This window comes from Phascolarctos cinereus, unplaced genomic scaffold (assembly GCF_003287225.1).
Source record: "Phascolarctos cinereus isolate Bilbo 61053 unplaced genomic scaffold, phaCin_HiC Scaffold_3;HRSCAF=262, whole genome shotgun sequence".
Lineage (NCBI taxonomy): Eukaryota > Metazoa > Chordata > Mammalia > Diprotodontia > Phascolarctidae > Phascolarctos > Phascolarctos cinereus.
This window is the reverse complement of record NW_027555736.1, coordinates 66513940-66525961: the sequence shown is the minus strand read 5'-3', so window position 1 is coordinate 66525961 and position 12022 is coordinate 66513940. Positions and strand designations below refer to the sequence as shown.

Genomic DNA, 12022 nt, shown 5'->3' with positions numbered 1-12022 from the left:
TGAAACTTCAACCCAGATCTGACTGAATTCAGTGCACTGGATTTTCTACTATAGCAAGTTTTAAGAAAATAAACACTAATGCCAATCTAACTGCAGATGTGGGACTATAAATAGAACCTCTCAAAGCCCCTCCTAAAATCCAACAATGAAACGTACAACCTCTAGGGAAGTTGTTGTCTTTGTAAAGGTGAGCAAAAAAATTTTTTTGGGGGGGAGGTAATAGAGAAACAGTGGAGAGAACAACCAAAAATGTAGCAGGAAGTGAATTAATGGGGAAGAAGATATTAGAACAAGTAGTTAGTTGGGAGTAGGGGGGACATAGCACCTGGAAAGTCTGTTAAATAACTCTTTGGTGGGGGCTCCCCATCTATCAATCAACAACAAGTATTTCTTGAGTTTTCCTGAGAGTCTTATTATAGGTATCATGAAGGATGAAAGAAGAGAAAATATGATCCCTTGAGGATTTATAGTCTAATTAGAGAGATAAAAACTAAGACATGACATGCGAGAGAATTAGAGAACAACAGAAGACAGAATATGATGAGGTGTTAGAATGTGTGGCTCAGATCCAAAATGCTGTAGGTCAGAGAGAGGAGACATAAATGAGGTCTAGAGAATTGGGGGAAGGCTCCATGGAAGAGGTGGAATTTTACCAAAGTGTAGGATTTGTAGAAGCAAAGTCAAAAGGAGAAGTCATTCCATTAGAGGTACAATATTGATGTAGAGGAGCTGGTCAGAAAGCAGCCTAGAAATCCCAGAACATAATCCCAGAAAATGAAAAGCAGATAAGAAGATGTTTAACTGTTAAGAAGTGGCCACACCCAGTAATCCCTTTATGAAGTGTGAATTCCTTTAGTTTTTTTTTTCCCCAAAAGGCAGAAATTAAGGTCTCTATTTCAAAATCTGAGTTATGGTTGACTCCTTTACCGAGTGCCAATGGTAACTTGCCATACCCGTACCAAGTTGTCTGTGTATCCAGCAAATAAGGTCTGGCCATCAGCAGACCAGGCTAAAGAAGTGCACGGGGGAGGCTCAGCCTTGCTGCTGGTGCTGATCACTTGCTTAAGCTCATTCACAATGGTCTTGCCCTCTAGGTCCCCGATCTTGATGCTGGGCCCAGTAGCAGCGCAGAGCTAGTATCGATTGGAGCTGAAGCAGAGAGCATTGATTATGTCACCACCATCCAGAGTGTAGAGGTGCTTACCCTCATTGAGGGCCCACAACATCCTTCCTCCAGAGGCACAGAGAGAGCCATCAGGAGAAACTGTAACTGTGTGACCAATGTGCTTTGTCTTCAGTTTGCAGTTGGCCAAGTTCCAGAACTTGACCAGCTTGTCCCAGCCACAAGAGACAATGATGGGGTTTCTGCTACTGAGTGAAAAACGACACAGGACACCCACTCTGAGTGGCTCTCATCCTGCACAGTGTATTTACAGACACCCTGGGTGTTCCACAGCTTGATAGTCTTATCCCGGAACCAGAGACAATCTGGCGGTTGTCTGAAGAGAAGGCCACACTCAGCACATCCTTGGTGTGACCAACAAAGCACCTGGTGGTAGTGCCAGTTGTGAGATCCCACAGTCTTAGTGTGCCATCCCAGGAGCCTGAGAGTGCAAACTGGCCATCAGAGGAAATGACCACATCGCTAACAAAATGTGAGTGACCCCTGAGGGCATGCTGGGGGATTCCATAATTTGTTTCATCTCTGGTAAGTTTCCACATGATAATGGTCTTGTCTCGGGAGGCGGACAGCATCATGTCTGGAAACTGGGGAGTCATGGCGATCTGGGTCACCCAGCCATTGTGGCCTTTAAGGGTACCCCGAAGGGTCATCTGTTCAGTCATGATGACGAGATCTCGGTGGATTGCTCCGGGAGGAAGGACGGATCCAGATTGCATGGAGAGAGACCAGCCGGCTCTCCTTCATGCCAGGAGCCCAGCAAGAAAAGCGTGAGTTCCTTTAGTTAAGTAGAAGGGAAGCTTGGCTGTTGGGTGGGAAAGATTGGCCACCTCACCAGGTGACTCCTAAAAATGGAACAGTTCCAGATTAAGTCTGTTCTGATGATTATAGAGCTGAAGCAGCTTTGCAGAGTTTGACCAGAAGACAGCAGGGGCAGGGTATTGGTGGGGGCATGATGGGCTGAGGAGGGGATTTCTCTCTCTCACCCTTTCCCCCCACTTTGGCCATGATATAGCAGCAGTAGAACTGCTTGTTCAATAGGAGATATCCTAGTCAGCAGTTAAATAGTTCATCAGTTCTAAAGAATTCACAGAATCTTTTGAGGTAGCAGAGGAATATATTTTCCAGTTAGACATAGACACAGAAAGTGGCTCTAGTAGGATGACCTCTGACAACACAGAAGAGATTGACCATAGATTCAAAGGAGAATTATCCCTAGAAGGTGGGAATTGACTTTTGGAGAATTCAGCTGCGGGATTCACCTAGCAGAGATAGGGCACCTAGAGGGAGCAACATAAAGACTTCACAAGGGGAGAAAGACATCAGAGCCCTGTAATGCCAGAGTCAGGAGTTGCTTTGGCCACATATGTTCCTTTCTTAATTTAGACATAGGAAGGTGTGGGGAATCCCAAATGACATATCAAAAAAAGGTGGTAATTCCTCTTAGTGGAACAGGGAAGCTATTGTATTCCTTATAGTTCCTCACAAATGTGCCTCACTATGTTGTAGTTGGATAAACAACCTATGACATATACACATAGCTATACATCTATCCATCCATCCATATATTAGACAGGTATTTCAAGTGCACAATAATATGGGCTCTCCAGTGAACTAGAGAAGCTGCAAAATTCTTCTAATGACCCCCCAAGATTCTCTCTATGATGAGTTCCATCTCTCTTTTTTTTTTTGCTGAGGCAATTGGGGTTAAGTGACTTTCCCAGAGTCACACAGCTAGTGAATGCTATGTGTCTGAGGCTGGATTTGAATTCAGGTCCTCCTGACTCCAGAGCCAGTGCTCTATCCACTGTGCCACCTAGCTGCCCTTCCCCCCATCCAATATACTGTCTTGTTTAAATTTGTCCTGAAATTTTGAGCTATCATTCACTCATGTCATTAATTAAAAATACTGAATTGCATAGGAACAAATACATGCTACTAGGCTCTACCTTCAGGCTAACATGGTTCCATTAATCAGTTAGACAAGTATTCATTGTATTTAGCCTGGAGAAGAGAAGACTTGGGTAGAAACATGACCACTAGTCTCAAATAGTTGAAGTATTGTCATTTGGACAAAATATTAGACTGATTCTGGTAGAAGTTACAGGGAGGCAGATTTCAGCTTAATAAAAAATTACCCACTAGGGATATAAAGACCATGATGACTTCCTATAGTTTTAATGTTCAACACTCTCTCGATATGGTCAAATGGATAAAGTCTTCAATGGGTCTTTGATGTCACTGATATGGGCATTCCCTCAAGTGATGTGGATTGCAACCCCTCCATGCTTTTCTATGCTGTGTGCTTCTTGTCCAAGTCCTTTCATAAGTTTACCCAATATGCTCAGGGCTTTCTTCAAATTCTCTTGACATCTCAAGAATACTCACTTAACAATGAACTTGGTGTTTGCATCATTTATGAGATAACATATGTAAAGCTTTATTTTTTTTGCGAACTTTAAAGAGATATATCATCATCATCTTCATCATCCTCTGCTCTTATCATGTTACCAGCCTATCTTATTTTTTGATTACACATTTCTTCGATGATATCTTGCATACCACATCTCCTGTATAATTTCTTGTTTGTGGTGTGCAAGTGGGAGCATCCAGAGGACATCATCATTTGCAGGGGATCTCTGTCTCCAACTCTGTGTTGAATCTTCTTTACAATCAATGGCAAATACCTTTGTAGCATGTGTCTACCTGCTTTACCAGCACTTACCACAGTATATGGCACAGCGTCGGTGCCTAATAAATGTTGCTGGTTTTGCTTTGCCTTTTTCCTTGCTTTGAATTAATGTCCAGAGGGTTGTTGAATGAGGTTATTGGTGTTGTCATTTTTTTTTTTGCATTTCAGTAAGGCAATCGGAGCTAAGTGACTTGCCCAGAGTCACACAGCCAGTAAGTGTCGTGTGTCTGAGGTCAGCTTTGAACTCAGGTCCTCCTGACTCCAAGGCCGGTGCTCTGTCCACTTCCCCACCTAGCTGCCCCTGTTGTCATATCTTTTAAGGAATATTCAACCAGCTACAAATCTACCTAACTATATGCCATATATGCTATATGACTGAACCTTGTCTACAAGGACATAATGAGAGACTTTATAAAAGAAACCTTGTTGAAATAAAAACAGTCTACAGCAATTACTAATATTTAATAATATTTACTAATCTAGTAGTTCCATTAAAGAGGTAATGAGATAGATTTAATATGACTCATTCTTAATGAATCCATGCTGGAGCCTAGTGGTCACTTTTCTAAGTGCTCATAAATCACTCAGTCCTTTTTAAAATTTTGTCAGGTATTGATATCAATCTCCTCTTTCCTTCTTTGGAAAAGTGAAGCATTTGCCCATCTCCAATCTTCTGGAACCTCTCTCATTCTCCATGATTTTTCCCATATTATCAACAGTGGTTCTGTAGTCATTTTGTAAGTTCTTCTAGTACCCTGGGATGTAATTAATCTAGACCTGGGGCCCTCAATTCATTTGAAGTAGCTAAATGTCCTTTTGCAATCTTATCTTTCTTGGGCTTCAGTTTCTTCAACCATTCTTGTCCTATTTTTTTTTCCAATTTGGAGATAATTCTTTTTTTTAACACTTTTTTTTGGGAGGGTGAGGCAGTTGGGTTAAGTGATTTGCCCAGGGTCACACAGCTAGTGTCAGGTGTCTGAAGTCACATTTGAACTCAGGTGCTCCTGACTCTAGGGCTGGTGCTCTATCCACTGCGCCACCTAGCTGCCCCAAGATAATTCTTCTTTATGCATAGTACAAGAATAAAACTATCTGTTAACTTGGTAGTATAATGCATAGAGTGCTGGACTTGGAAAAACTGGGTTCAAATTCCATGTCTAATGCTTACTATTCTGTGACTATAGACAAGTCATTTAACCTCTTATCCTTTCAGGCAACTTTTAAAGATTTATCTCCTAAATTCGAAACAGGATATTATCTGTCATTGAAATTAATGTGTCTGAATACGTTACAACATCTAAGGAAGATGTATGAACTAATGCGGAGTGAAGTACACAGAACTAGGAAAACAAAATACACAATAATTGCAACAGTTTAAATGGGGGGAAAATGAAAACAATGTTGGGTAATCATAATAATCAAGCTGGGACCAGAAGAAGAAATGGGAAAATGAGGCTTTTCTCTCTTTTTTTGTGGAAGTTGCAGACTATGGGTGTGGAACACTGCATATACTGCCAGATTCTGTTGATGTGTTTATTTATTTTACTGAATTGTTTTTTTTGTCTCTTTTTAAAAAAAATTGTTATAAGAGATGGCTTTTGGGTAGCTGAGGGAGAATGTAAAAAAAAGATATTAATCAATACAATTTTAAAGAACATATTGTATACCATTTACACAAAACCTTCAAACAGAAGCTCTTCCCTTTTAAACAGAAGCCTCTTTTTACTGTCCTTATCCAAAATTCAGGCACTCACATTCTTCTCTACAGAAGGAGTCTATGTGTTAATTTTTTTACATTCTCAGTTTGTTGGGAGGAGGGTGTGTGGGGAGGGGCAGAGAAGGGGAACTACTATTACTCCCACCTTAGTTATGGCTCTGCTCCCAGACACAAGATACAACCAGGGAGAGTGGAAATTGAGTGCACTTCACTAATAGAAAATGATGCTGTCTTCTTCACAGGTACATAGATTTAGAGCTGGAAAGGCCTTTAGCCATCTAGGACTATCCCGGTCTTTTTACAGATGAAGAAACTGAGGCTGAGAGAGGATAAGTGATTTGCTCAAGGTCATATGGGCAATAAGTAGCAGAGATAATATTCTAAACTAGGGTCCTTTGACCCCAATATCTAGCACTCTTTCCAAAACACCACAGATGTCAGGCACTTGTTATGTGACCTTGGACAAGTTGCCACCCCAGCTGAAGGCCCCTGTAACCCCAGATGACTGAAGTCTGGAGCAAATAAACCCTCATATCTTCAGACTAAAGACATTCCTCTGGGTAGAGCCAAGGTATCATTATTAATTAGCCCCAGGGTGGGAGGGGGGAAGGGTGGAGACTGTAGTGTTAATTACACTAGGCCTCAGGGGAAGGAGCGCCTCCAGGCAGAGTAAAAGCCTGAGGCTAATGTCTTGTGACACCTGTCCTAGGGAGAAGGTGGGGGAGGGGGGAGGAGAGGAAAAAAAGAGGATAAGAGAGAAGAGGAGGGGTGGGAAGAAAAAAAGACAGGAAACAGGAATAGAGACAGAGAAGCAGAAACAGAGACAAAAGGAGACAGAGAGAAGGGGAGAGGGGAGGGAGGGAGGGAGGGAGGGGGGGAGAGGGGAGGGAGGGAAGAACAGAGAGAGAAATAGACACAAAGCAGGACAGGCAGCTACACAAAGAGAAAGAGAGACAACAGAAACAGAGAAAGAAGGGAGGAAGGAAGAGAGAGGATGAGAGATAGAAACAGTGAGAGAGCTGGAGAGAAAGAGTGACATAGATGTATTGTCAGAGGGGGAAGGGAGATAAAAGAGAAAGTAATACAGTGAGCAAAGAGAGACAGAAAAAGAGCTTCGAAGTGGGAAAGCCTGGCTAGAGGCTCCTTACTGTCACCCTGGCTCTGGCCTCTTGTTCCCTGAATTAATTAATCACAAACAGTATGATTTACCTTTTATATCAGGATAAAGACAGATTGAAGAATTTAAGGGCCAGAGGCAGCTGAGGCAATCAGAGATCCATCTGGTCAGGCTGCCCATCATCTAGGAACTGAAAGAGCTAACTAGGACCTTTAATCCTTACTGTTGGTTTTTTCCCTTTGTATCTCACCCTAGAGTGCTGCCCTGCCCAACTCTCCAGCCTCAGTCATCACATGGTGATGTAGGCTTTATGGAATGTGATAAGTAGAGAGAGAGGAAGACTTTTGCTGGGATTGTTGCTATGGCCTATTTGATTTTCCTACCTCCAGCCTCTCGCTACTCCGATTCACCCTTTATACTACCCCTACAGCGAATTTTCTAAAGCGCAGATCTGACCACTTTACCCCCACCACCCAAATCCAGTCACTTCCCATTACCCCTAGGAAAAAATAGAAACTTGTGTTTGGCTTTCAAAGCTTTTCTTAACCTAAGCCAAAGGTCTTTCCAATCTGACTGCTACTTTTCCAATCTTCTCACAAATAATAACCCTACAGGCACTGTACAATCCAGTTATACTGGTTTTCTTGCTGATCTTCACACACACACAACTTTTGCGCCTTTGCATTGACTGTTCCCCATGCCTGGAATGCATTTCTTCCTCTTGGAACACCTCATTTCCTTCAAGGCTCAGATCACATAGGAAGCCTTTCTTATTCCCCTTCAGGTACTAGTACACACCCACCCCAAATGACTACACACACACACACACACACACACACACACACACACACATTGTTTTCTCTATTAGAATATAAACTGCTTCGGGGCAGGGGACTATTTTATGTTTCTTTTTGTATCTTCTGTTTTTAGTACAGTGGCCAGAACATCATAGGTAAACATGCGATAAATCCTTGTTAAAGTGATCAAAAGTATCTTTCCTACCAGCTCTGTTGTGGAGACTGTAATTCCATCTTTAGATCCTCTCCAATCACATCTTTTGCAAGGCACACCCCTCCTTAGCTTGGGGAAACAGTTCCTTACACTTTAGTGGGAATGAAGTTATTGTAGGGACAACAATTTTCCACTAGGAGATGCTGTTCCATCCAAGTAGTATATTAGGGAAATGGGGTGGAGTCTGGGGAATTGGAGAAGAAGGTGGGGGAGGGGCATTGGGGAGGGAGAGGAGGCTTCTGAAATGAGTATTTGCATTGATTTTTGGGATTAGGAAAGGCAAAAGGTAAAATAACCCATCTGGTGGAAAAGAATCTGTGGGGAAAAAAGGGAGTGTTGAGGTGGCTGTCTATCATCCTGATACCTCCCCTAGAATTTGATGTGTGTTCTCCAGTCCTCGGGGATATTATCTCCTCCCTCCCCACCCCACCCCCTTCCTTGCTTTCCTTGTCTAGCTCCAGCACAATCCCCTCCCTGCTCTTAATCCCTGCTCTGGATCAAATTTCCATAACTCTTTGGATCCTACCATCAAAAATAAATTTCTGCTTCTTGACATCTATCCCAGATTCTAATATGATAATCAAACCCCATATCCCTGAATTTTCTCATGTTGCCCACTCTGCCTTAAATGCCCTTCCTCCATTGCCTATTAAATTCCTATTCCTCCTTTAAAGTACACCTCAAATTCCATCTCCTCTATGAAACTTCACCTTGCATCTGCTTAGTCAACACTCACCTTTCACCCTTGGCCCTCACATAGCATCATGCTTACACCTCTGTAATAAATGTACACTTTTGCATTATAGTTAACAGGATATTTATCATGTTTTTCTAATGGACTACAAGCTCTAAGTGAATATGGATACCCTCACTCCTACCCAAACTAACTAACACAGTGCTCTGTATATAGTAGGCGCTAAATATACATTTGTTAAATTGGATTAAGTTTAATTAAATAACTCTTTGAGTTTGTTTTACATTCATCAAAGAACTTTCATTTTTTCTCATTAGATATAATCTTGTGAAATAATACAACAGGTATTATCATTCCTATTTGACAAATGGAGAAACTGGGGCATTTAAGTGAATGTTTTAAGATCACAACTTAGTTATTATGGAGCTGGGATAATAACACTGACAATAACTACAATTAATAATATTGCACATGTAGTTCCATATGGTTTGCAAAATGCTTTCCTCACGACAACCCTGTGAGGTAAGTAATGAAAGTAGTATTGTTACCCAGCTAGGCAGTGTCAATCTAAGTTTGGGAATTCCCAGCCTAGATTGCAATGCCTTTGTAATGTTATAGTGTCATCATTTCCAACAGCCTCTTCTCTTAACAGTTAAGAGACTTTTTCTAGGAGTAAGAGAAATTGGAACCACTTGGGACTCAGTTTTATTTACCTATGACCCTTAACCTACCTGCCTCCCATTATATGTACTTAAGGAGTCATGAGCCCTAACTCCACCAGTAATGGGGAAAGATTAGAGTAATAAGTAAAGGGGGATAGGTTTGTAGCTAGGGATTTTACCAGGTAACCTCACTCAGTATTTGGAATCTCGGCTTGGCGAAGGAAGTGTAGAGGGGAAGGCTCATTCAGCTCACAATAACCTAAGAGGCCTGTTTATGTTATCACTGTTAGTTGCTCTACTCAAGAACTTTTTACTATTCCTCATTATCTATTGGAGAAAGTCTAAACTTCTCTGCATGACATTCAGGGTTTCCCACAAACACCCTGTATATTTATCCATTCATAACTTCACCTACACCCTCAGAAAGAATTTCTACTCCAATCAGACCAACCTCCTTGCATTAAGGTACTACACGTACTATTCTCACACCTGCCTCCATGACTTTGCTTATTTTATCCCCTTCATCTAGGATGCTAAACATTCTCAACCTGTACAAACTCTATACATTATTTAGGGCTCAGAGAAAATTTTACAGCTTCCATGAAGCTTCCCTTGGCCACCCTAGGCCACAGTTATCTCTGGTCCCAACAACCTTTCCAGCACTTAAAGTACATGATTAATAAATCTGCATTGAATTCTGTTTTGTCTTATATTCTTCTCTAGTTATTTCATTTGTAAGAGTCTTGTCTCCTTAATTAGATTTTGAGCCCTTGTGGACAGAGACTATATTTTCTTTTTGTTTTCCCCAGAGTTTACAGTTCCCCAGTAGTACACAGTTCAGGATACAATAGGAACAGAGAAAAGACTGATTCATAGTTGATTGAGTAATAGAAAGCATGTTTGACTTGTAGTCAGGAGTCCTGGGTTAAATATTGATTCTGCAACTTGCCCATGTGATCATGGGCAATTCATTTCACTTTTTTGGAGCTAAGTTTCCTCAGCTGCAAAATGAAGGGGTTGTACTAGAGGAGATGTCAAATCCCTTCTAATTTTAAATCTTATGATCCATTTTCATGTGCTTAGAGACTGGCTGAGAGATTCTCACTGAGAAGTGGCCAGGACAGGAGATGATCAGTTTTCACAAGGCTAGATTTGCCACTCGGGCCATTGGGGTTTAGAATTTGTCTTTGAAGTCATCTCCCCATGAGTCCATCAGTGGGAAGGACTAAGCAGATGAAATCTTTTCCCTAAGAGGACTTCAGGAAATACTGAATTTCCCAGGATCCTGAGGAACCCAAACTCCTCTGCATTAGTGTTGTCCGAATTCTTTCCCTCATTATTAGATTATAAATTCCTTGAGAGTAGGTTCTGAGTCCTGTGGCTGGTGAAAGATGAAATGACTGAGGGAACGAAGGTTCAATCTTTCTAGCATATTGATTTATTAAGCAGCACATGCCAATTGCCTAACAAAGCCGGGACCAGACCTCTTCAGCTTAGGCTTGGACCCCTAATACAGGGGGAGACAGACTTTTATACACAAAAACAATTAATCAAATAAGGTCAATTAGTAAAAAAGGAAACAAATAACCAGGATATGACAGTCCTGTCTACATATTCGTAGTTCATTGCCTATCCCTGCATAGAATAGGTTGCTTAATAGATATTTGTTGAATTGATTGACGGTATGTCTTAGTGGGCTTGGCATCATTCATAGAATTGGGGAGGTGTGTTGGGTGCTGTCAAACCTACTGTGAAAAATGTAGTCCTAGAGGTTTGGGTCTAATCTGTCACATGTACAGTAGTAAGTGATTAATAGATTTTGTTGTTGAATTGTGTTCTATTGGCAAAGTTTCTTAACCTTTCAAAGACTCATTTTCCTAATCTTTAAAATGCCCTTTTTGACTTAGAGGGTATTGTTGGTTTTTTTTTCCTTGACCTGGACCCATGGTTTCATCAGGGCAGGGAACATTGGTGTGGAAACACCTCTGACCAATTCAGCTCAGTAATTCATCTGTAACTTCTAGTAATAGAAAGTCTTCATGGGGCAATGAAAATTGCTTGACTTGAAAATAATTGACCATGGAGTCAATATCTCTTAGATACAGGATTTGAACCCATGTTTTCCACATGTTAAGGCTGTTCTTTTATCCAGTATGTCATGCTACTTCATGGAAGGTAGTTATCAGGACCAAATGAGGTCACAGGTTCATAGATTTGGAGTTGGAAGGAACATTAGAGATCATCAAGTTAACACCTTCATTTTGCAGATAAGGAAACCAAGTCTCAGAGGGGTTAACTGACCTGTCCAATGTCCACAAGTAATTAGTAGCAAGGCCAGGATTCAAACCAAGGTTCTCTGCCTCAAAATCCAGTGCTCTTTCCACTGCTCCAAACACACAAATTGCCATACAAATGAAAGGGTTAGCATGATTACCACTCCCATTTTCAAAAGCAACAGTGTAGAAACTGTGACACCCTCCACCTTCCCTAATCTTTTTATCCCTATGCAAAAGTGGTGATGTAGGGTAGGCTATCCCAGAAACTCTCAAAGACCTAGAGAAACATTGATTTAGACTTTAAGGAGCACAATTACGTAAGAAAATAAAAACAAAATAACACTTACAATGAAAAGAATGAGTACCTTAAAACAGGAAGGTGTAAAACTCCTTAATCTTTTATCTCATATAAGCAAGGGGTGGGGGGAAATAGACCAGAAGAAAAGGAAGTGAGAGCATAAAATAGTGAAAAGAACATTGGAGAGAAAGGAGTTAGGTGATTTCAACATGAAGTCTGCTACTTAGTAGTTGCATAACATTGGGGAAACCACTCCTCTGAACCTTAGTTTTCCCATTTAAACATGAGGGAGTTGGACTAGGTGATCTGTTAAGCTCCCTTTTAGCTCTAAATCCTATGATAGTATCCCTTCCATGAATCAGAAGAGACTTCAAA

The 12022-nt window shown here is 41.2% G+C and overlaps 1 protein-coding gene and 1 pseudogene across 9 annotated transcripts in view; both read right to left on the bottom strand.

Moving 5' to 3' along the window:
• Window positions 1–12022, bottom strand: part of CELF6 (CUGBP Elav-like family member 6) — a 104528-nt gene that overhangs the window by 65910 nt on the left and 26596 nt on the right. The window lies entirely within an intron of this gene.
• Window positions 870–1916, bottom strand: LOC110215467 (small ribosomal subunit protein RACK1 pseudogene; annotated as a pseudogene).